The sequence below is a fragment of the Pseudophryne corroboree genome, unplaced genomic scaffold (genome assembly GCF_028390025.1).
Source record: "Pseudophryne corroboree isolate aPseCor3 unplaced genomic scaffold, aPseCor3.hap2 scaffold_1487, whole genome shotgun sequence".
Lineage (NCBI taxonomy): Eukaryota > Metazoa > Chordata > Amphibia > Anura > Myobatrachidae > Pseudophryne > Pseudophryne corroboree.
The window spans coordinates 65,111-91,621 of record NW_026968117.1 but is presented as its reverse complement, the minus strand read 5'-3'; the positions used below and the strand labels follow the sequence as shown (position 1 = coordinate 91,621).

At 38.7% G+C, this 26,511-nt stretch overlaps 2 non-coding genes across 2 annotated transcripts; both read left to right on the top strand.

The window, feature by feature from the left end:
- Positions 1 to 16,096: 16,096 nt before the first annotated feature.
- Positions 16,097 to 16,170, top strand: TRNAS-ACU (transfer RNA serine (anticodon ACU)). The gene has a single exon. It is a non-coding gene; the product is annotated as a tRNA-Ser (tRNA).
- An 8,921-nt stretch (positions 16,171 to 25,091) lies between these two features.
- Positions 25,092 to 25,165, top strand: TRNAS-ACU (transfer RNA serine (anticodon ACU)). Its single transcript has one exon. It is a non-coding gene; the product is annotated as a tRNA-Ser (tRNA).
- The last annotated feature ends 1,346 nt before the right edge of the window (positions 25,166 to 26,511 follow it).

Here is a 26,511-nt window from a genome sequence, read left to right as displayed (position 1 = left end):
TGAAAATTTTAAAGCCTCCTGGTAGTGCTTCATCTACACGTTATAGCCCTGAATTTTCCAATGCCTATCTCTTTGCAAAAGAGAGATATCGGCAAGGAAAAGCTGTATTGTACCTTTGCATTTTTCTCCCAAACGAAAGACACTAGAATGAAAATTTTAAAGCCTCCTGTTAGTGCTTCATCTACACGTTATAGCCCTGAATTTTCCAATGCCTATCTCTTTGCAAAAGAGAGATATCGGCAAGGAAAAGCTGCATTGTACCTTTGCATTTTTCTCCCAAACGAAGGACACTAGAATGAAAATTTTAAAGCCTCCTGTTAGTGCTTCGTCTACACGTTATAGCCCTGAATTTTCCAATGCCTATCTCTTTGCAAAAGAGAGATATCGGCAAGGAAAACCTGTATTGTACCTTTGCATTTTTCTCCCAAACGAAGGACACTAGAATGAAAATTTTAAAGCCTCCTGTTAGTGCTTCATCTACACGTTATAGCCCTGAATTTTCCAATGCCTATCTCTTTGCAAAAGAGAGATATCGGCAAGGAAAAGCTGCATTGTACCTTTGCATTTTTCTCCCAAACGAAGGACACTAGAATGAAAATTTTAAAGCCTCCTGTTAGTGCTTCATCTACACGTTATAGCCCTGAATTTTCCAATGCCTATCTCTTTGCAAAAGAGAGATATCGGCAAGGAAAAGCTGCATTGTACCTTTGCATTTTTCTCCCAAACGAAGGACACTAGAATGAAAATTTTAAAGTGCTTCGTCTACACGTTATAGCCCTGAATTTTCCAATGCCTATCTCTTTGCAAAAGAGAGATATCGGCAAGGAAAAGCTGCATTGTACCTTTGCATTTTTCTCCCAAACGAAAGACACTAGAATGAAAATTTTAAAGCCTCCTGTTAGTGCTTCATCTACACGTTATAGCCCTGAATTTTCCAATGCCTATCTCTTTGCAAAAGAGAGATATCGGCAAGGAAAAGCTGCATTGTACCTTTGCATTTTTCTCCCAAACGAAGGACACTAGAATGAAAATTTTAAAGCCTCCTGTTAGTGCTTCATCTACACGTTATAGCCCTGAATTTTCTAATGCCTATCTCTTTGCAAAAGAGAGATATCGGCAAGGAAAAGCTATATTGTACCTTTGCATTTTTCTCCCAAACGAAGGACACTAGAATTAAAATTTTAAAGCCTCCTGTTAGTGCTTCATCTACACGTTATAGCCCTGAATTTTCCAATGCCTATCTCTTTGCAAAAGAGAGATATCGGCAAGGAAAAGCTATATTGTACCTTGGCATTTTTCTCCCAAACGAAGGACACTAGAATGGAAATTTTAAAGCCTCCTGTTAGTGCTTCATCTACACGTTATAGCCCTGAATTTTCCAATGCCTATCTCTTTGCAAAAGAGAGATATCGGCAAGGAAAAGCTGCATTGTACCTTTGCATTTTTCTCCCAAACGAAGGACACTAGAATGAAAATTTTAAAGCCTCCTGTTAGTGCTTCATCTACACGGTATAGCCCCGAATTTTCCAATGCCTAGCTCTTTGCAAAAGAGAGATATCGGCAAGGAAAAGCTATATTGAACCTTTGCATTTTTCTCCAAAACGAAGGACACTAGAATAAAAATTTAAAAGCCTCCTGTTAGTGCTTCATCTACACGTTATAGCCCTGAATTTTCCAATGCGCAGCTCTTTGCAAAAGAGAGATATTGGCAAGGAAAATCTGTCTTGTACTTTTGCATTTTTCTCCCAAACGAAGGACACTAGAAAGAAAATGTTAAAGCCTCCTGTTAGGCCATCATCTACACGGCATAGCCCTGAATTTTCCAATGCGCAGCTCTTTGCAAAAGAGAGATATTGGCAAGGAAAAGCTGTCTTGTACCTTTGCATTTTTCTCCCAAACGAAGGACACTAGAATGAAAATTTTAAAGCCTCCTGTTAGTGCTTCATCTACACGGTATAGCCCTGAATTTTCCAATGCGCAGCTCTTTGCAAAAGAGAGATATTGGCAAGGAAAAGCTATCTTGTACCTTTGCATTTTTCTCCCAAACGAAGGACACTAGAAAGAAAATTTTAAAGCCTCCTGTTAGGCCATCATCTACACGGCATAGCCCTGAATTTTCCAATACGCAGCTCTTTGCAAAAGAGAGATATTGGCAAGGAAAAGCTATTTTGTACCTTTGCATTTTTCTCCCAAACGAAGGACACTAGAATGAAAATTTTAAAGCCTCCTGTTAGGGCTTCATCTACACGGTATAGCCCTGAATTTTCCAATGCGCAGCTCTTTGCAAAAGAGAGATATTTGCAAGGAAAAGCTGTCTTGCACCTTTGCATTTTTCTCCCAAACGAAGGACACTAGAAAGAAAATTTTAAAGCCTCCTGTTAGGCCATCATCTACCCGGCATAGCCCTGAACTTTCCAATACGCAGCTCTTTGCAAAAGAGAGATATTGGCAAGGAAAAGCTGTCTTGTACCTTTGCATTTTTCTCCCAAACGAAGGACACTAGAAAGAAAATTTTAAAGCCTCCTGTTAGGCCATCATCTACATGGCATAGCCCTGAATTTTCCAATGCGCAGCTCTTTGCAAAAGAGAGATATTGGCAAGGAAAAGCTGTCTTGTACCTTTGCATTTTTCTCCCAAACTAAGGACACTAGAAAGAAAATTTTAAAGCCTTCTCTTAGGCCATCATCTACACGGCATAGCCCTGAATTTTCCAATGCGCAGCTCTTTGCAAAAGAGAGATATTGGCAAGGAAAAGCTGTCTTGTACCATTGGATTTTTCTCCCAAACGAAGGACACTAGAAATAACATTTTAAAGCCTCCTGTTAGGCCATCATCTACACGGCATAGCCCTGAATTTTCCAATGCGCAGCTCTTTGCAAAAGAGAGATATTGGCAAGGAAAAGCTGTCTTGTACCTTTGCATTTTTCTCCCAAACGAAGGACACTAGAAATAACATTTTAAAGCCTCCTGTTAGGCCATCATCTACACGGCATAGCCCTGAATTTTCCAATGCGCAGCTCTTTGCAAAAGAGAGATATTGGCAAGGAAAAGCTGTCTTGTACCTTTGCATTTTTCTCCCAAACGAAGGACACTAGAAAGAAAATTTGAAAGCCTCCTGTTAGGCCATCATCTACACGGCATAGCCCTGAATTTTCCAATGCGCAGCTCTTTGCAAAAGAGAGATATTGGCAAGGAAAAGCTGTCTTGTACCTTTGCATTTTTATCCCAAACGAAGGATACTAGAAAGAAAATTTTAATGCCTCCTGTTAGGCCATCATCTACACGGCATAGCCCTGAATTTTCCAATGCGCAGCTCTTTGCAAAAGAGAGATATTGGCAAGGAAAAGCTGTCTTGTACCATTGGATTTTTCTCCCAAACGAAGGACACTAGAATGAAAATTTTAAAGCCTCCTGTTAGTGCTTCATCTACACGGTATAGCTGTTAGGCGCCGAGGGTCCGCCCGTCAGTGCGGCCCGGCGCCTAGCAACTAGGGACGCCGCAGGCAGACAGCCGCCGGCTCCCTAGCAACGCTAGACGCCGGGAGCACGGAGCCGCTCAGACCCTAGCAACGGGGACGCCACGGTCAGACCGCGTTCCCCGTTGCTGGGTCTTAATTAATCAGTGCTTGTGTATTCTGGCCGTGCAGCATGCAGCTGCACGACATCATTATGTGATTACCCTGTCTGGATCATGATTGGAGGGCTCCCAAATTTAAGCACTCTCAGGACTTCTCACAGACGCCGGTGATAGCTTCCTGTTTGCTGTGTCAGTTACAGAGAGTTTCCAGTCCTGCTCAACCCGGTTGTTCCTGTCCTCAGTGATCCAGTACTCGGAATTTGTCATCTATTCCTGGAGTCCGACCGAGCACCTTTAACATCCTGTGGTGTTCGTGAGTCGCGGCGTAGCCGTGTGTTGCGGCTTGACCGCTACTATTTATTATTTAGTTTATTGTGTTCTGGAGCTTTTGCTGAGGATTCCGCTCCCACAAATCCACTCTGGTATCCAGCGGTGCTGGATAGGAGTAACGGATCAGTGGATCTTTGGTTGTCCTTTTCCCTGGCGGTTTGTCCGCACATACTTTTGGTTTAAGTTAGATAGCTTGTAACCCCTGGCCTGGTTGCTTAGTCAGAGGGCCCCTTGTTATCACCCTGTCTCGGATTTCCCTTTGTCTCCCATTAAGACCTGAGGGGGCATCGGGGTTGGGCAGACATAATCCGCCCTTCGAACGCGGCTGCCATGGGCTCAAGCAACCATAGTCTCGCAGGGGATTTCTGATAACACGGGCGAGACAACGGAGTTAGGGCGCCAGGGGTTACTAGGCTTTCCTGCTCCCGTACCAGCATATCCTTCCAGTACTCAGACCTCTGCCATAAAGATCTCCTCTGGTCTGGAGTACGGGAATCATAACAATAGCCCTGAATTTTCCAATGCGTAGCTCTTTGCAAAATAGAGATATTGGCAAGGAAAAGCTGTCTTGTACCTTTGCATTTTTCTCCCAAACGAAGGACACTAGAATGAAAATTTTAAAGCCTCCTGTTAGTGCTTCATCTACACGGTATAGCCCTTAATTTTCCAATGCGCAGCTCTTTGCAAAAGAGAGATATTGGCAAGGAAAAGCTGTCTTGTACCTTTGCATTTTTCTCCCAAACGAAGGACACTAGAAAGAAAATTTTAAAGCCTCCTGTTAGGCCATCATCTACACGGCATAGCCCTGAATTTTCCAATACGCAGCTCTTTGCAAAAGAGAGATATTGGCAAGGGAAAGCTGTCTTGTACCTTTGCATTTTTCTCCCAAACGAAGGACACTAGAATGAAAATTTTAAAGCCTCCTGTTAGGGCTTCATCTACACGGTATAGCCCTGAATTTTCCAATGCGCAGCTCTTTGCAAAAGAGAGATATTGGCAAGGAAAAGCTGTCTTGCACCTTTGCATTTTTCTCCCAAACGAAGGACACTAGAAAGAAAATTTTAAAGCCTCCTGTTAGGCCATCATCTACCCGGCATAGCCCTGAATTTTCCAATACGCAGCTCTTTGCAAAAGAGAGATATTGGCAAGGAAAAGCTGTCTTGTACCTTTGCATTTTTCTCCCAAACGAAGGACACTAGAAAGAAAATTTTAAAGCCTCCTGTTAGGCCATCATCTACACGGCATAGCCCTGAATTTTCCAATGCGCCCCAATAAATGTCCATCAGTTATATTAAATATTATTTGTAGGACGTTTGGGGGTGCAACCAGAGACAAGTAATGTTATGCAGGAAAGGAGAAGAGAAAAGAATGTCTCTTTTGCTGGCGCACAAATGATGATTTAAAAATTAACTTTTAATAAATTCGTTAAAATTGTCTAAACACGAAATAAAGTACAATAAGTTTGTATAATGTAATTACCATATATAATAAATTGAAATACATTTATTAATATCAAGGTTCGCTACCTGTGTTGTGTCTTTATTATTGATCCAAATTGACTATATCAATTAGTCTGATACTGAATTACTGGACACTATGTAATATTAGTTGAATGTATATTAGTAATTCACTTGACAAATGTCAGAACATGACAATAGTTCTACATATCATACACTTACAGCACTCTTTCCACAATATCTTCCCTTTATTCCAGATAAAATGGTATAATCCCCCACAGTAATTATTCCTGTTATAGTATAGTACAGTATGGTTGCTGGGGACGTCTTTAATGAAAAGAGAGGGAACATCTAATGTGTCTCCTTATGGGTAAAATACTTGCAAGCTAAGTGCTATGAATAGCATCAGCATGTAGATAAATGCTGAGTGTTAGGTGAGTAATGCAGATAAATAGGGATATCTAATAATTCTATAGAATAGTGGGTGAATTATTAGATATCCCTATTTATCTGCACCTCTAAGCACACTATTTGACTGTCCACACCCTGCTGTGCCTATTACCCATCTCCTCCACCACCCTCAACACTGACCCACACATCATTCACCCACAAAGATACAATAAAGGTAGTTTGGATAAATTAGCTAAATGAAATGGATTTAACCAATTTATCTAAATGACCATTTTTGGATGTTTTCCAGTGTTTGGGAGCAAATGGTCAATTGTCATTTGCTGCCACATATTAGCATAATTTTGTTTCAACTAGAAAAAAAAATTGGACAGATAATCTAAGTGTGGATCCAGTTTAATGCTGATTTCAGAGCCAACTATAGACTTGATTGAGGTACTGTGTCCCCGGTACCAAATACCAAAAGAAATAATATTGTGAGGTGTTCAAAAAAGACTGAAAATGAGTGGAAATTATGGTTATTGAGGTTAATAATACTATGGGATCAAAATGACCCCCAAATTCTATGATTTAAGCTGTTTTTTAGGGTTTTTTGAAAAAAAAACCTGAATCCAAAACACACCCGAATCCGCCAAAAAAATGTCGGTGAGGTTTTGCCAAAACGCGTCCGAACCCAAAACACGGCCGTGGAACCGAACCCAAAACCAAAACACAAAACCCGAAAAATTTCCGGTGCACATCACTACTTAATTAGAACTTCGGTCAATGTGAATTAACCATTGGACTCAACCATGGTTATCCTTAAAACCCAGGGGTCTATTTAAGATCGATCTTAATCGATGTTGGGCTTCCAGGTTGAAAAAAACACACACATTTACTAACATTTTAAAATTTATATAAAAAATTATCTGTTCGTAAATGCAGTGCACATGGTTTTGCCCAACTGCTAACAAAAATCCTGCTGCGATCAACTCAGAATTACCCCCCATGTGCACTGCAGGGAAGGCAGATTTAACATGTGCAGAGAGAGGCGCTCATTCCGAGTTGATCGCTCGCAAGCTGCTTTTAGCATCATTGCACACGCTAAGCCGCCGCCTACTGGGAGTGAATCTTAGCATCTTAAAATTGCGAACGAAAGATTCGCAATATTGCGAAAAGACATCTCTGTGCAGTTTCTGAGTAGCTCGAGACTTACTCTGCCAGTGCGATCAGTTCAGTGCTTGTCGTTCCTGGTTTGACGTCACAAACACACCCAGCGTTCGCCCAGACACTCCTCCGTTTCTCCAGCCACTCCCGCGTTTTTCCCAGAAACGGTAGCGTTTTTTCCCACACGCCCATAAAATGACCAGTTTCCGCCCAGAAACACCCACTTCCTGTCAATCACACTCCGATCACCAGAACGAAGAAAAAACCTTGTAATGCCGTGAGTAAAATTCCTAACTGTATAGCAAATTTACTTGGCGCAGTCGCAGTGCGAACATTGCGCATGCGCAATAATCGGAAAATTGCTGCGATGCGAAGAAAATTACCGAGCGAACAACTCGGAATGACCACCAGAGTTAGATTTGGGTGTGGTGTGTTCAATCTGCAATCTGATTTGCAGTGTAAAAATAAAGCAGTCAGTATTTACCCTGCACAGAAACAAATTAACTCACCCAAATCTAACTCTTTCTGCACATGTTATATCTGCCTCCCCTGCAGTACACATGGTTTTGCCCAACTGCTAACAAAATTCCTGCTGCGATCAACTTGGAATTACCCCCATCGATTGATGTTTTCACACTGCTCGTTCCAACCGCAAAAACTATGAAGAGGATGGGGGCATATACGCAGGGTCCATCCTGTGCATGTGCCTACATTTTCTCCGGGTGCCCCACAGAAAATGCGAATGCCTCTGCCTGTCAATCAGTAGAGGGCGTACCTTCGCAGGTATATCGCGATCATGAGCCATGTCTCCCATTTTTGTCATTATAGGTGCTCTGTGAGCTGCTGACCATGCCCCAGCCCCTCTGTCTCCCGTGAATAGACATTGGGGCTTATTCAGACCAGATCGCTTCAATTTATTTTCACCCAGCGGGCAATCAGGTCTGCACTGCACATGCGTATGCGCCACAATGCGTAGGTGCGACGGTCCGGAGATCACAAGAAGATTGACAAGAAGAGGGTGTTTGTGTGGGTGAATGTTTCTAGGGAGTGTCCGGAAAAACACTGGAGGGACCCGGCGTTTTGTGGGAGGATTTGTGACGTCACCTCAATGGCTGAGTAAGTGCTGAGCTGTGCAGCTCTTGTGCACATGTGATCACACACCTGCACAGCAAATTTTCCCTTCCGCTGTAGGCGGCAACTACCTGATCACAGGGATGCAAAAAACACACCCTAGCAATCAGGTCTGAATTACACACAATGTGCATATTTGCAGAGCAACAAGCTACAGGGAGCCTTCCACCTCCCCCCCCCTTCCTCATGACTATGGGACACTGGGGGGGGGGGTTGTTTGGGTTAGCTGGACATTCCCAAAAAAAGTGACTGTCCTGCAAAAATTGGGTTAGTTGGGAGGTATGTGCAAATACATTTATTGTTTTGCATGCAGGGTAAATACTGGCTTCTTTGACATTTAGCCACAAATGCTGCACAGTTGAATTACAGTATTACACTGCAATTAACAGTTATGCTAGGACATTCCTTCTCCCAAAATCTACCTCTCTCTGCATGTTACATCTGTCCCACAGTGGCGTGCGGTGAGGTCAGTGGCTAGTGAGGCACTACAGCCATAATGTCCGCCGAATCCTGCCGATGACCCTTAGCCAATGCCCGCTACTGCCTCTGAGCCGATACCCACTGCCACCGCCAATGGCTTACAAACTCTCCCACAATCAACTGACCCAGCCCTCCACCACTAATTTCTATCTCAGTCCGATGCCGCCAATGCCCGCCTGCTCATTGTTCTTGTGATATATTATAAATTTTTAAAGAAAAAAAAATGAGTGTTTGGGACTGGGAAGGGTGAGGGAGGAGGACATGAATGCAATTTTGTTGTCCAGGGCTTCCATTAACTTAAAGGAGAAGGGTCTGAATGGGTTAAAAAAAAATGTGTGAGGTCCCCCCTCCTTAGTATAACCAGCCTCTTTGAGCCGGTCCTGGTTATTTAAATACTGGGGGAAAAATTGGACAGAGGTTCCCCGTATTTAGACAACCAGCACTGGGCTCTTAGACGGGTCCTGGTTCCAAAAATACGTGGGACAAAAGATGTAGGGGTCCCCCATATTTTTAAAACCAGCACCGGGCTCCACTAGCCAGAGAGATAATGCCACAGCCGGGGGACACTTTTATGTAGGTCCCTGCGGCCCTGGCATTACCCCTCCAACTAGTCACCCCTGGCTGGGGTTCCCTGGAGGAGTGGGGACCCCTTAAATCAAGAGGTTCCTCCCCTCGAGGCACCCAAGGGCCAGGGGTGAAGCCCGAGGCTGTCCCCAGCACCCCTTGGTGGTGGGTGCCGGGCTGATAGCCATATGTGTAAAAAAAGAATATTGTTTTTTTGTTGTGGAACTACAAGGCCCAGCAAGCCTCCCGCACTTGCTGGTACTCTGTTGCTCCACCAACCACTATTCACCCTCGCAAATTAACACCTCAACCCTGGCACACCAAATGCACCAGATATCTGCAAAAATGCTCACGTACTGCTGAGCGACACTGGAGGAAATCACGCTCTAAGGCAGACTTCCTCCATTTCAAACTTTTGCTCTCATCCTTCAGTGCTGCCCTTTCTCTTGCTAAACAGTCATACTTCAAGAACCTCATCTCCTCCCAGTCTTCCAACCCCCGGCGCCTCTTTGCCACTCTCAACTCACTCCTCTGCCCACCTCCACCTCGTCTCCCTTCCTCACTCTCTGCTCTTGACTTTGCCACTTACTTCACATCCAAAATTGACTCCATACGTCAGGACATCACATCACACCAGACTATCAGTAACCAGCCTTCTCCCAACCCTTACCAACCCTCCCCATCCCTCGCACCAACTCTGTCATCTTTCTCCCATGCATCTGGAGAGGAAGTCATGGCCCTCATTCGTTCCTGTCCCCTCACCACCTCCCCACTTGACCCAATCCCCTCCCGCCTCCTTTGCCACCTCTCTTCTTCTGCTTTTTCCCATCTTTCCCACCTTCTCAATCTCTCCCTCTCATCAGGCACTGTCCCCTCTGCCTTCAAGCACGCTCTCATCTCTCCTATTCTTAAAAAACCTACCCTTGATCCAAACACTCTCTCCAACTACCGACCCATCTCTCTCCTCCCTTTTGCCTCCAAACTCCTTGAGCGTATTGTCTACAACCGCCTTACTTCCTTTCTTTCCTCACACTCACTGCTTGACCCATTCCAGTCTGGCTTCCGTCCTCTCCACTCCACTGAAACTGCCCTTACAAAAGTATGCAATGACCTCCATGCTGCTAAATCTAAGGGACACTACTCTACTTATTCTACTTGATCTCTCTGCTGCTTTTGACACTGTGGACCATCCTCTCCTACTGCAAATCCTTCACTCCATTGGTCTGCGTAACACAGCCCTCTCTTGGTTGTTGTCCTACCTTTCTGACCGTTCATTCTCTGTCTCCTCTCATGACTCCACCTCCCCCTCACTTCCACTAACTGTAGGGGTACCCCAAGGTTCTGTCCTTGGTCCTCTTCTCTTCTCTCTCTATACGTCCTCACTAGGTAAGCTCATTAGTTCTTTTGGTTTCCAATATCATCTCTATGCTGATGACACTCAAATCTATCTTTCCTCTCCAGACCTCTCCCCTACTCTCCTCACTCGTATCTCCAACTGTCTCTCTGCTATCTCTTCCTGGATGTCCCAGCTCTTTCTTAAACTTAACATGTCTAAGACCGAGCTGATCATCTTCCCTCCCTCCCGCATAACCTCACCTCCTACAATCTCATTATCTATTGATGGCACTACTATCTCCTCTACCCCCCAAGTGCGCTGTCTTGGAGTAATCCTTGACTCCTCCCTCTCCTTCAAACCACACATTCAGCACCTCTCACAAACCTGCCGTTTTCATCTAAAAAATATTTCCAGGATCAGACCCTTTCTGACCCAGGATGCTACTAAGACTCTTATCCACTCACTGGTCATCTCCAGACTGGACTGCTGTAATCTCTTCCTGACTGGCATTCCTGACAAATACCTCTCTCCACTCCAATCTATCCTCAATGCTGCTTCCCGGCTCATTTTCCTCACCAAACGCACTACGTCCACCTCTCCTCTCTTACTAGTCCTTTAATATACTATTAAACAAATTAAAATGGTAAAAGTTATTGTACTGTAAGTAAAAATAAAAGAGCCAACATATCAATCCCAGTTTTGGATTACTTTAATTAACAAAAAAAATGCATATAGCAGAGGATAGTTTCAATCTGCCTACCTCTGGGTTATGTGCCCAGCATGCTTCCATTGCTGTACTCTGCTGCACATGTAAGTGCAATAGATCCTGAAGCACTCACTCGTCATGGGAAAGTACCAATGTGTTTCTTCGTTGGTTGATGGAAGAAACATCTTACAAAAACTCTCCAGATTATTGACTTTTTAAAGTTTTTCTAGGAAACGTTTTAGATGAATGCTTATTAGCCTTTTTCAGTATGGACTTTTGCAAAGTGTCTCTGTGGCGCAATCAGTTAGTGTGTATGGCTATTAACCAAAAGGTTGGTGGTTCAATCCCACCCAGGGACGTAATTGACCTTGCTATCAGATTTTGGTGATTTTTAAGTAGACAAGTCAAAATTTCAAACCCCCTCTTATGGTGTAGGGTACCTGGCCTTCTCTGATGTAATCAGAGTTAGATTTGATTCAGTGATTTTATAAAAACAGCTAGGAAGCACAATTTAGCAGTGGGTTGCAGAGAAAAAGAAATATGCTGGCAAAAAAAATCCAATTGAGTGATTAAACAGCTCTTCATTTTCTGGCTTTATTTTTATGCTAACAAATTTGTTCTCTGAAAAGTGTCCACAAAGCCAAGTCTCTGATTAACACGTTTGTAAGGATGGTTTTTGGCCTATTACTAAATTAAACTTGCTTCATTGGAAAGGCAGCAAGATGCATCCTCATTTCAATGTCTACTGAAATAATACAGGTTGACACCAGGAAACATTAACGCCACTGCATCCTTGCTGCTTTCTCATGTGGAAGTCTGTTTAATGTGAAAACAAGGTGATATCTAATTAGCACACAGGTAAGGAATTAAGAACATCTTTATTTAAGGGTGAAAATGTTTCTCACAAAATCGTTGCCCCAATGCATCATTGAAATTCAAGCTGGAAAGATGATTTTAATATATCACTTGTACATTTTGTATTGCTCTTCTGGTGACAATGTAGTTTGTTTTTGTCAATTACCATTTTAATAATAGGGTAAAGAAAATTAAGTGGATTTTTAAAAGAAAACAATACTTTCAATATACTATTAAAACAAATTAAAATGGTAAAAGTTATTGTACTTTAATGAAAAATAAAAGAGCAAAAATATCAATACCAGTTTTGGATTACTTTAACAAAAAAAATGCATATAGCAGAGGATAGTTTTAATCTGCCTACCTCTGGGTTATGGGCCCAGCATGCTTCCATTGCAGTACTCTGCTGCACATGTAAGTGCAAGAGATCCTGAAGCACTCACTCATCATGGGAAAGTACCAATGTGTTTCTTCATTGGTTGATGGAAGAAACATCTTACAAAAACTCTCCAGATTATTGACTTTTTAAAGTTTTTCTAGGAAACGTTCTAGATGTATGCTTATTAGACTTTGTCAGTATGTACTTTTTGCAAAGTGTCTCTGTGGCGCAATTGGTTAGTGTGTCCGGCTACTAATCAAAAGGTTGGTGGTTCAATTCCAACCAGGGACGTAATTGACCTTGTTATCAGATTTTGGTGATCTTTAAGTAGACAAGTCAAAATTTCAAACCCCCTGTTATGGTGTAGGGTACCTGGCCTTCTCTGATGTAATCAGAGTTAGATTTGATTCAGTGATTTTATAAAAACAGCTAGGAAGCACAATTTAGCAGTGGGTTGCAGAGAAAAAGAAATATGCTGGCAAAAAAAATCCAATTGAGTGATTAAACAGCTCTTCATTTTCTGGCTTTATTTTTATGCTAACAAATGTGTTCTTTGAAAAGTGTCCACAAAGCCAAGTCTCTGATTAACACCTTTGTAGGGATGGTTTTTCACCTATTACTAAATTAAACTTGCTTCATTGGAAAGGCAGCAAGATACATCCTCATTTCAATGTCTACTGAAATAATACAGGTTGACACCAGGAAACATTAACGCCACTGTATCCTTGCTGCTTTCTCATGTGGAAGTCTGTTTAATGTGAAAACAAGGTGATATCTAATTAGCACACAGGTAAGGAATTAAGAAAATCTTTATTTAAGGGTGAAGATGTTTCTCACAAAATCGTTGCCCCAATGCATCATTGAAATTCAAGCTGGAAAGATGATTTTAATATATCACTTGTACATTTTGTATTGCTCTTCTGGTGACAATGTAGTTTGTTTTTGTCAATTACCATTTTAATAATAGGGTAAAGAAAATTAAGTGGATTTTTGAAAGAAAACAATACTGTCAATATACTATTAAAACAAATTAAAATGGTAAAAGTTATTGTACTTTAAGTAAAAATAAAAGAGCCAAAATATCAATCCCAGTTTTGGATTACTTTAATTAACAAAAAAAAATGCATATAGCAGAGGATAGTTTCAATCTGCCTACCGCTGGGTTATGGGCCCAGCATGCTTCCATTGCTGTACTCTGCTGCACATGTAAGTGCAAGAGATCATGAAGCACTCACTCATCATGGGAAAGTACCAATGTGTTTCTTCGTTGGTTGATGGAAGAAACATCTTATAAAAACTCTCCAGATTATTGACTTTTTAAAGTTTTTCTAGGAAACGTTTTAGATGAATGCTTATTAGCCTTTGTCAGTAAGGACTTTTGCAAAGTGTCTCTGTGGCGCAATCAGTTAGTGTGCACGGCTATTAACCAAAAGGTTGGTGGTTCAATCCCACCCAGGGACGTAATTGACCTTGTTATCAGATTTTGGTGATCTTTAAGTAGACAAGTCAAAATTTCAAACCCCCTGTTATGGTGTAGGGTACCTGGCCTTCTCTGATGTAATCAGAGTTAGATTTGATTCAGTGATTTTATAAAAACAGCTAGGAAGCACAATTTAGCAGTGGGTTGCAGAGAAAAAGAAATATGCTGGCAAAAAAAATCCAATTGAGTGATTAAACAGCTCTTCATTTTCTGGCTTTATTTTTATGCTAACAAATTTGTTCTCTGAAAAGTGTCCACATAGCCAAGTCTCTGATTAACACCTTTGTAAGGATGGTTTTTCACCTATTACTAAATTAAACTTGCTTCATTGGAAAGGCAGCAAGATGCATCCTCATTTCAATGTCTACTGAAATAATACAGGTTGACACCAGGAAACATTAACGCCACTGCATCCTTGCTGCTTTCTCATGTGGAAGTCTGTTTAATGTGAAAACAAGGTGATATCTAATTAGCACACAGGTAAGGAATTAAGAAAATCTTTATTTAAGGGTGAAAATGTTTCTCACAAAATCGTTGCCCCAATGCATCATTGAAATTCAAGCTGGAAAGATGATTTTAATATATCACTTGTACATTTTGTATTGCTCTTCTGGTGACAATGTAGTTTGTTTTTGTCAATTACCATTTTAATAATAGGGTAAAGAAAATTAAGTGGATTTTTAAAAGAAAACAATACTTTCAATATACTATTAAAACAAATTAAAATGGTAAAAGTTATTGTACTTTAAGTAAAAATAAAAGAGCAAAAATATCAATCCCAGTTTTGATTACTTAAATCAACAACAAAAAATGCATATAGCAAAGGATAGTTTCAATCTGCCTACCTCTGGGTTATGGGCCCAGCATGCTTCCATTGCAGTACTCTGCTGCACATATGAGTGCAAGAGATCCTGAAGCACTCACTCATCATGGGAAAGTACCAATGTGTTTCTTCGTTGGTTGATGGAAGAAACATCTTACAAAAACTCTCCAGATTATTGACTTTTTAAAGTTTTTCTAGGAAACGTTCTAGATGTATGCTTATTAGCCTTTGTCAGGATGTACTTTTTACAAAGTGTCTCTATGGCGCAATCGGTTAGTGTGTCTGGCTACTAACCGAAAGGTTGGTGTTTCAATCCCACCCAGGGACGTAATTGACCTTGTTATCAGATTTTGGTGATCTTTAAGTAGACAAGTCAAAATTTCAAACTCCCTGTAATGGTGTAGGGTACCTGGCCTTCTCTGATGTAATCAGAGTTAGATTTGATTCAGTGATTTTATAAAAACAGATAGGAAGCACAATTTAGCAGTGGGTTGCAGAGAAAAAGAAATATGCTGGCAAAAAAAATCCAATTGAGTGATTAAACAGCTCTTCATTTTCTGGCTTTATTTTTATGCTAACAAATTTGTTCTCTGAAAAGTGTCCACAAAGCCAAGTCTCTGATTAACACCTTTGTAGGGATGGTTTTTCACCTATTACTAAATTAAACTTGCTTCATTGGAAAGGCAGCAAGATGCATCCTCATTTCAATTTCTACTGAAATAATACAGGTTGACACCAGGAAACATTAACGCCACTGCATCCTTGCTGCTTTCTCACGTGGAAGTCTGTTTAATGTGAAAACAAGGTGATATCTAATTAGCACACAGGTAAGGAATTAAGAAAATCTTTATTTAAGGGTGAAGATGTTTCTCACAAAATCGTTGCCCCAATGCATCATTGAAATTCAAGCTGGAAAGATGATTTTAATATATCACTTGTACATTTTGTATTGCTCTTCTGGTGACAATGTAGTTTGTTTTTGTCAATTACCCTTTTAATAATAGGGTAAAGAAAATTAAGTGGATTTTTTAAAGAAAACTATACTGTCAATATACTATTAAAACAAATTAAAATGGTAAAAGTTATTGTACTAAAAGTAAAAATAAAAGAGCAAAAATATCAATCCCAGTTTTGATTACTTAAATTAACAAAAAAAAATGCATATAGCAAAGGATAGTTTCAATCTGCCTACCTCTGGGTTATGGGCCCAGCATGCTTCCATTGCAGTACTCTGCTGCACATGTAAGTGCAAGAGATCCTGAAGCACTCACTCATCATGGGAAAGTACCAATGTGTTTCTTCGTTGGTTGATGGAAGAAACATCTTACAAAAACTCTCCAGATTATTGACTTTTTAAAGTTTTTCTAGGAAACGTTCTAGATGTATGCTTATTAGCCTTTGTCAGTATGTAATTTTTACAAAGTGTCTCTGTGGCGCAATCGGTTAGTGTGTCTGGCTACTAACCAAAAGGTTGGTGGTTCAATCCCACCCAGGGACGTAATTGACCTTGTTATCAGATTTTGGTGATCTTTAAGTAGACAAGTCAAATTTTCAAACCCCCTGTTATGGTGTAGGGTACCTGGCCTTCTCTGATGTAATCAGAGTTAGATTTGATTCAGTGATTTTATAAAAACAGATAGGAAGCACAATTTAGCAGTGGGTTGCAGAGAAAAAGAAATATGCTGGCAAAAAAAATCCAATTGAGTGATTAAACAGCTCTTCATTTTCTGGCTTTATTTTTATGCTAACAAATTTGTTCTCTGAAAAGTGTCCACAAAGCCAAGTCTCTGATTAACACCTTTGTAGGGATGGTTTTTCACCTATTACTAAATTAAACTTGCTTCATTGGAAAGGCAGCAAGATGCATCCTCATTTCAATTTCTACTGAAATAATACAGGTTGACACCAGGAAACATTAATGCCACTGCATCCTTGCTGCTTTCTCATGTGGAAGTCTGTTTAATGTGAAAACAAGGTGATATCTAATTAGCACACAGGTAAGGAATTAAGAAAATCTTTATTTAAGGGTGAAAATGTTTCTCACAAAATCGTTGCCCCAATGCATCATTGAAATTCAAGCTGGAAAGATGATTTTAATATATCACTTGTACATTTTGTATTGCTCTTCTGGTGACAATGTAGTTTGTTTTTGTCAATTACCATTTTAATAATAGGGTAAAGAAAATTAAGTGGATTTTTAAAAGAAAACAATACTTTCAATATACTATTAAAACAAATTAAAATGGTAAAAGTTATTGTACTTTAATGAAAAATAAAAGAGCAAAAATATCAATCCCAGTTTTGGATTACTTTAATTAACAAAAAAAATGCATATAGCAGAGGATAGTTTTAATCTGACTACCTCTGGGTTATGGGCCCAGCATGCTTCCATTGCAGTACTCTGCTGCACATGTAAGTGCAAGAGATCCTGAAGCACTCACTCATCATGGGAAAGTACCAATGTGTTTCTTCGTTGGTGGATGGAAGAAACATCTTACAAAAACTCTCCAGATTATTGACTTTTTAAAGTTTTTCTAGGAAACGTTTTAGATGAATGCTTATTAGCCTTTGTCAGTATGTACTTTTGCAAAGTGTCTCTGTGGCGCAATCAGTTAGTGTGTACGGCTATAAACCAAAAGGTTGGTGGTTCAATCCCACCCAGGGACGTAATTGATCTTGTTATCAGATTTTGGTGATCTTTAAGTAGACAAGTCAAAATTTCAAACCCCCTCTTATGGTGTAGGGTACCTGGCCTTCTCTGATGTAATCAGAGTTAGATTTGATTCAGTGATTTTATAAAAACAGCTAGGAAGCACAATTTAGCAGTGGGTTGCAGAGAAAAAGAAATATGCTGGCAAAAAAATCCAATTGAGTGATTAAACAGCTCTTCATTTTCTGGCTTTATTTTTATGCTAACAAATTTGTTCTCTGAAAAGTGTCCACAAAGCCAAGTCTCTGATTAACACCTTTGTAGGGATGGTTTTTCACCTATTACTAAATTAAACTTGCTTCATTGGAAAGGCAGCAAGATGCATCCTCATTTCAATGTCTACTGAAATAATACAGGTTGACACCAGGAAACATTAACGCCACTGCATCCTTGCTGCTTTCTCATGTAGAAGTCTGTTTAATGTGAAAACAAGGTGATATCTAATTAGCACACAGGTAAGGAATTAAGAAAATCTTTATTTAAGGGTGAAGATGTTTCTCACAAAATCGTTGCCCCAATGCATCATTGAAATTCAAGCTGGAAAGATGATTTTAATATATCACTTGTACATTTTGTATTGCTCTTCTGGTGACAATGTAGTTTGTTTTTGTCAATTACCCTTTTAATAATAGGGTAAAGAAAATTAAGTGGATTTTTTAAAGAAAACTATACTGTCAATATACTATTCAAACAAATTAAAATGGTAAAAGTTATTGTACTTCAAGTAAAAATAAAAGAGCAAAAATATCAATCCCAGTTTTGATTACTTAAATTAACAAAAAAAATGCATATAGCAAAGGATAGTTTCAATCTGCCTACCTCTGGGTTATGGGCCCAGCATGCTTCCATTGCAGTACTCTGCTGCACATGTAAGTGCAAGAGATCCTGAAGCACTCACTCATCATGGGAAAGTACCAATGTGTTTCTTCGTTGGTTGATGGAAGAAACATTTTACAAAAACTCTCCAGATTATTGACTTTTTAAAGTTTTTCTAGGAAACGTTTTAGATGAATGCTTATTAGCCTTTGTCAGTATGTACTTTTGCAAAGTGTCTTTGTGGCGCAATCAGTTAGTGTGCACGGCTATTAACCAAAAGGTTGGTGGTTCAATCCCACCCAGGGACGTAATTGACCTTGTTATCAGATTTTGGTGATCTTTAAGTAGACAAGTCAAAATTTCAAACCCCCTGTTCTGGTGTAGGGTACCTGGCCTTCTCTGATGTAGTTAGATTTGATTCATTGATTTTATAAAAACAGCTAGGAAGCACAATTTAGCAGTGGGTTGCAGAGAAAAAGAAATATGCTGGCAAAAAAAAATCCAATTGAGTGATTAAACAGCTCTTCATTTTCTGGCTTTATTTTTATGCTAACAAATTTGTTCTCTGAAAAGTGTCCACAAAGCCAAGTCTCTGATTAACACCTTTGTAAGGATGGTTTTTAACCTATTACTAAATTAAACTTGCTTCATTGGAAAGGCAGCAAGATGCATCCTCATTTCAATTTCTACTGAAATAATACAGGTTGACACCAGGAAACATTAACGCCACTGCATCCTTGCTGCTTTCTCATGTGGAAGTCTGTTTAATGTGAAAACAAGGTGATATTTAATTAGCACACAGGTAAGGAATTAAGAAAATCTTTATTTAAGGGTGAAAATGTTTCTCACAAAATCGTTGCCCCAATGCATCATTGAAATTCAAGCTGGAAAGATGATTTTAATATATCACTTGTACATTTTGTATTGCTCTTCTGGTGACAATGTAGTTTGTTTTTGTCAAATACCATTTTAATAATAGGGTAAAGAAAATTAAGTGGATTTTTGAAAGAAAACAATACTGTCTATATACTATTAAAACAAATTAAAATGGTAAAAGTTATTGTACTGTAAGTAAAAATAAAAGAGCCAACATATCAATCCCAGTTTTGGATTACTTTAATTAACAAAAAAAATGCATATAGCAGAGGATAGTTTCAATCTGCCTACCTCTGGGTTATGTGCCCAGCATGCTTCCATTGCTGTACTCTGCTGCACAAGTAAGTGCAATAGATCCTGAAGCACTCACTCATCATGGGAAAGTACCAATGTGTGTCTTCGTTGGTTGATGGAAGAAACATCTTACAAAAACTCTCCAGATTATTGACTTTTTAAAGTTTTTCTAGGAAACGTTTTAGATGAATGCTTATTAGCCTTTGTCAGTATGTACTTTTGCAAAGTGTCTCTGTGGCGCAATCAGTTAGTGTGTATGGCTATTAACCAAAAGGTTGGTGGTTCAATCCCACCCAGGGACGTAATTGACCTTGTTATCAGATTTTGGTGATCTTTAAGTAGACAAGTCAAAATTTCAAACCCCCTGTTATGGTGTAGGGTACCTGGCCTTCTCTGATGTAATCAGAGTTAGATTTGATTCAGTGATTTTATAAAAACAGCTAGGAAGCACAATTTAGCAGTGGGTTGCAGAGAAAAAGAAATATGCTGGCAAAAAAAATCCAATTGAGTGATTAAACAGCTCTTCATTTTCTGGCTTTATTTTTATGCTAACAAATTTGTTCTCTGAAAAGTGTCCACATAGCCAAGTCTCTGATTAACACCTTTGTAAGGATGGTTTTTCACCTATTACTAAATTAAACTTGCTTCATTGGAAAGGCAGCAAGATGCATCCTCATTTCAATGTCTACTGAAATAATACAGGTTGACACCAGGAAACATTAACGCCACTGCATCCTTGCTGCTTTCTCATGTGGAAGTCTGTTTAATGTGAAAACAAGGTGATATCTAATTAGCACACAGGTAAGGAATTAAGAAAATCTTTATTTAAGGGTGAAAATGTTTCTCACAAAATCGTTGCCCCAATGCATCATTGAAATTCAAGCTGGAAAGATGATTTTAATATATCACTTGTACATTTTGTATTGCTCTTCTGGTGACAATGTAGTTTGTTTTTGTCAATTACCCTTTTAATAATAGGGTAAAGAAAATTAAGTGGATTTAAACAAATTAAAATGGTAAAAGTTATTGTACTTCAAGTAAAAATAAAAGAGCAAAAATATCAATCCCAGTTTTGATTACTTAAATTAACAAAAAAAATGCATATAGCAAAGGATAGTTTCAATCTGCCTACCTCTGGGTTATGGGCCCAGCATGCTTCCATTGCAGTACTCTGCTGCACATGTAAGTGCAAGAGATCCTGAAGCACTCACTCATCATGGGAAAGTACCAATGTGTTTCTTCGTTGATTGATGGAAGAAACATTTTATAAAAACAGCTAGGAAGCACAATTTAGCAGTGGGTTGCAGAGAAAAAGAAATATGCTGGCAAAAAAATCCAATTGAGTGATTAAACAGCTCTTCATTTTCTGGCTTTATTTTTATGCTAACAAATTTGTTCTCTGAAAAGTGTCCACAAAGCCAAGTCTCTGATTAACACCTTTGTAGGGATGGTTTTTCACCTATTACTAAATTAAATTTGCTTCATTGGAAAGGCAGCAAGATGCATCCTCATTTCAATGTCTACTGAAATAATACGGGTTGACACCAGGAAACATTAACGCCACTGCATCCTTGCTGCTTTCTCATGTGGAAGTCTGTTTAATGTGAAAACAAGGTGATATCTAATTAGCACACAGGTAAGGAATTAAGAAAATCTTTATTTAAGGGTGAAGATGTTTCTCACAAAATCGTTTCCCCAATGCATCATTGAAATTCAAGCTGGAAAGATGATTTTAATATATCACTTGTACATTTTGTATTGCTCTTCTGGTGACAATGTAGTTTGTTTTTGTAAATTACCCTTTTAATAATAGGGTAAAGAAAATTAAGTGGATTTTTTAAAGAAAACTATACTGTCAATATACTATTAAAACAAATTAAAATGGTAAAAGTTACTGTACTTTAAGTAAAAATAAAAGAGCAAAAATATCAATCCCAGTTTTGATTACTTAAATGAACAAAAAAAAATGCATATAGCAAAGGATAGTTTCAATCTGCCTACCTCTGGGTTATGGGCCCAGCATGCTTCCATTGCAGTACTCTGCTGCACATGTAAGTGCAAGAGATCCTGAAGCACTCAGTCATCATGGGAAAGTACCAATGTGTTTCTTCGTTGGTTGATGGAAGAAACATCTTACAAAAACTCTCCAGATTATTGATTTTTTAAAGTTTTTCTAGGAAACGTTCTAGATGTATACTTATTAGACTTTGTCAGTATGTACTTTTTGCAAAGTGTCTCTGTGGCGCAATCGGTTAGTGTGTTCGGCTACTAACCAAAAGGGTTGGTGGTTTAATCCCAACCAGGGACGTAATTGACCTTGTTATCAGATTTTGGTGATCTTTAAGTAGACAAGTCAAAATTTCAAACCCCCTGTTATGGTGTAGGGTACCTGGCCTTCTCTGATGTAATCAGAGTTAGATTTGATTCAGTGATTTTATAAAAACAGCTAGGAAGCACAATTTAGCAGTGGGTTGCAGAGAAAAAGAAATATGCTGGCAAAAAAAATCCAATTGAGTGATTAAACAGCTCTTCATTTTCTGGCTTTATTTTTATGCTAACAAATTTGTTCTTTGAAAAGTGTCCACAAAGCCAAGTCTCTGATTAACACCTTTGTAGGGATGGTTTTTCACCTATTACTAAATTAAACTTGCTTCTTTGGAAAGGCAGCAAGATGCATCCTCATTTCAATGTCTACTGAAATAATACAGGTTGACACCAGGAAACATTAACGCCACTGTATCCTTGCTGCTTTCTCATGTGGAAGTCTGTTTAATGTGAAAACAAGGTGATATCTAATTAGCACACAGGTAAGGAATTAAGAAAATCTTTATTTAAGGGTGAAGATGTTTCTCACAAAATCGTTGCCCCAATGCATCATTGAAATTCAAGCTGGAAAGATGATTTTAATATATCACTTGTACATTTTGTATTGCTCTTCTGGTGACAATGTAGTTTGTTTTTGTCAATTACCATTTTAATAATAGGGTAAAGAAAATTAAGTGGATTTTTGAAAGAAAACAATACTGTCAATATACTATTAAAACAAATTAAAATGGTAAAAGTTATTGTACTTTAAGTAAAAATAAAAGAGCCAAAATATCAATCCCAGTTTTGGATTACTTTAATTAACAAAAAAAAATGCATATAGCAGAGGATAGTTTCAATCTGCCTACCGCTGGGTTATGGGCCCAGCATGCTTCCATTGCTGTACTCTGCTGCACATGTAAGTGCAAGAGATCCTGAAGCACTCACTCATCATGGGAAAGTACCAATGTGTTTCTTCGTTGGTTGATGGAAGAAACATCTTACAAAAACTCTCCAGATTATTGACTTTTTAAAGTTTTTCAAGGAAACGTTTTAGATAAATGCTTATTAGCCTTTGTCAGTATGGACTTTTGCAAAGTGTCTCTGTGGCGCAATCAGTTAGTGTGCACAGCTATTAACCAAAAGGTTGGTGGTTCAATCCCACCCAGGGATGTAATTGACCTTGTTATCAGATTTTGGTGATCTTTAAGTAGACAAGTCAAAATTTCAAACCCCCTCTTATGGTGTAGGGTACCTGGCCTTCTCTGATGTAATCAGAGTTAGATTTGATTCAGTGATTTTATAAAAACTGCTAGGAAGCACAATTTAGCAGTGGGTTGCAGAGAAAAAGAAATATGCTGGCAAAAAAAATCCAATTGAGTGATTAAACAGCTCTTAATTTTCTGGCTTTATTTTTATGCTAACAAATTTGTTCTCTGAAAAGTGTCCACAAAGCCAAGTCTCTGATTAACACCTTTGTAAGGATGGTTTTTAACCTATTACTAAATTAAACTTGCTTCATTGGAATGGCAGCAAGATGCATCCTCATTTCAATGTTTACTGAAATAATACAGGTTGACACCAGGAAACATTAACGCCACTGCATCCTTGCTGCTTTCTCATGTGGAAGTCTGTTTAATGTGAAAACAAGGTGATATCTAATTAGCACACAGGTAAGGAATTAAGAAAATCTTTATTTAAGGGTGAAAATGTTTCTCACAAAATCGTTGCCCCAATGCATCATTGAAATTCAAGCTGGAAAGATGATTTTAATATATCACTTGTACATTTTGTATTGCTCTTCTGGTGACAATGTAGTTTGTTTTTGTCAATTACCATTTTAATAATAGGGTAAAGAAAATTAAGTGGATTTTTGAAAGAAAACAATACTGTCAATATACTATTAAAACAAATTAAAATGGTAAAAGTTATTGTACTGTAAGTAAAAATAAAAGAGCCAACATATCAATCCCAGTATTGGATTACTTTAATTAACAAAAAAAAAAATGCATATAGCAGAGGATAGTTTCAATCTGCCTACCTCTGGGTTATGTGCCCAGCATGCTTCCATTGCTGTACTCTGCTGCACATGTAAGTGCAATAGATCCTGAAGCACTCAGTCATCATGGGAAAGTACCAATGTGTTTCTTCGTTGGTTGATGGAAGAAACATCTTACAAAAACTCTCCAGATTATTGACTTTTTAAAGTTTTTCTAGGAAACGTTTTAGATGAATGCTTATTAGCCTTTGTCAGTATGTACTTTTGCAAAGTGTCTCTGTGGCGCAATCAGTTAGTGTATGGCTATTAACCAAAAGGTTGGTGGTTCAATCCCACCCAGGGACGTAATTGACCTTGTTATCAGATTTTGGTGATCTTTAAGTAGACAAGTCAAAATTTCAAACCCCCTCTTATGGTGTAGGGTACCTGGCCTTCTCTGATGTAATCAGAGTTAGATTTGATTCAGTGATTTTATAAAAACAGCTAGGAAGCACAATTTAGCAGTGGGTTGCAGAGAAAAAGAAATATGCTGGCAAAAAAATCCAATTGAGTGATTAAACAGCTCTTCATTTTCTGGCTTTATTTTTAAAAGTGTCCACAAAGCCAAGTCTCTGATTAACACCTTTGTAAGGATGGTTTTTCACCTATTACTTAATTAAACTTGCTTCATTGGAAAGGCAGCAAGATGCATCCTCATTTCAATGTCTACTGAAATAATACGGGTTGACACCAGGAAACATTAACGCCACTGCATCCTTGCTGCTTTCTCATGTGGAAGTCTGTTTAATGTGAAAACAAGGTGATATCTAATTAGCACACAGGTAAGGAATTAAGAAAATCTTTATTTAAGGGTGAAGATGTTGCTAAAAAAATTGTTGCCCCAATGCATCATTGAAATTCAAGCTGGAAAGATGATTTTAATATATCACTTGTACATTTTGTATTGCTCTTCTGGTGACAATGTAGTTTGTTTTTGTCAATTACCATTTTAATAATAGGGTAAAGAAAATTAAGTGGATATTTGAAAGAAAACAATACTGTCAATATACTATTAAAACAAATTAAAATGGTAAAAAAGTTATTGTACTTTAAGTAAAAATAAAAGAGCAAAAATATCAATCCCAGTTTTGATTACTTAAATTAACAAAAAAAAATGCATATAGCAAAGGATAGTTTCAATCTGCCTACCTCTGGGTTATGGGCCCAGCATGCTTCCATTGCAGTACTCTGCTGCACATGTAAGTGCAAGAGATCCTGAAGCACTCAGTCATCATGGGAAAGTACCAATGTGTTTCTTCGTTGGTTGATGGAAGAAACATTTTACAAAAACTCTCCAGATTATTGACTTTTTAAAGTTTTTCTAGGAAACGTTCTAGATGTATGCTTATTAGCCTTTGTCAGTATGTGCTTTTTGCAAAGTGTCTCTGTGGCGCAATCGGTTAGTGCGTCCGGCTACTAACCAAATGGTTGGTGGTTCAATCCCACCCAGGGACGTAATTGACTTTGTTATCAGATTTTGGTGATCTTTAAGTAGACAAGTCAAAATTTCAAACCCCCTGTTCTGGTGTAGGGTACCTGGCCTTCTCTGATGTAATCAGAGTTAGATTTGATTCATTGATTTTATAAAAACAGCTAGGAAGCACAATTTAGCAGTGGGTTGCAGAGAAAAAGAAATATGCTGGCAAAAAAAATCCAATTGAGTGATTAAACAGCTCTTCATTTTCTGGCTTTATTTTTATGCTAACAAATTTGTTCTCTGAAAAGTGTCCACAAAGCCAAGTCTCTGATTAACACCTTTGTAGGGATGGTTTTTCACCTATTACTAAATTAAACTTGCTTCATTGGAAAGGCAGCAAGATGCATCCTCATTTCAATGTCTACTGAAATAATACAGGTTGACACCAGGAAACATTAACGCCACTGCATCCTTGCTGCTTTCTCATGTAGAAGTCTGTTTAATGTGAAAACAAGGTGATATCTAATTAGCACACAGGTAAGGAATTAAGAAAATCTTTATTTAACGGTGAAAATGTTTCTCACAAAATCGTTGCCCCAATGCATCATTGAAATTCAAGCTGGAAAGATGATTTTAATATATCACTTGTACATTTTGTATTGCTCTTCTGGTGACAATGTAGTTTGTTTTTGTCAATTACCATTTTAATAATAGGGTAAAGAAAATTAAGTAGATTTTTAAAAGAAAACAATACTTTCAATATACTATTAAAACAAATTAAAATGGTAAAAGTTATTGTACTTTAATGAAAAATAAAAGAGCAAAAATATCAATCCCAGTTTTGGATTACTTTAATTAACAAAAAAAATGCATATAGCAGAGGATAGTTTTAATCTGCCTACCTCTGGGTTATGGGCCCAGCATGCTTCCATTGCAGTACTCTGCTGCACATGTAAGTGCAAGAGATCCTGAAGCACTCACTCATCATGGGAAAGTACCAATGTGTTTCTTCGTTGGTGGATGGAAGAAACATCTTACAAAAACTCTCCAGATTATTGACTTTTTAAAGTTTTTCTAGGAAACGTTTTAGATGAATGCTTATTAGCCTTTGTCAGTATGTACTTTTGCAAAGTGTCTCTGTGGCGCAATCAGTTAGTGTGTACGGCTATAAACCAAAAGGTTGGTGGTTCAATCCCACCCAGTGACGTAATTGAACTTGTTATCAGATTTTGGTGATCTTTAAGTAGACAAGTCAAAATTTCAAACCCCCTCTTATGGTGTAGGGTACCTGGCCTTCTCTGATGTAATCAGAGTTAGATTTGATTCAGTGATTTTATAAAAACAGCTAGGAAGCACAATTTAGCAGTGGGTTGCAGAGAAAAAG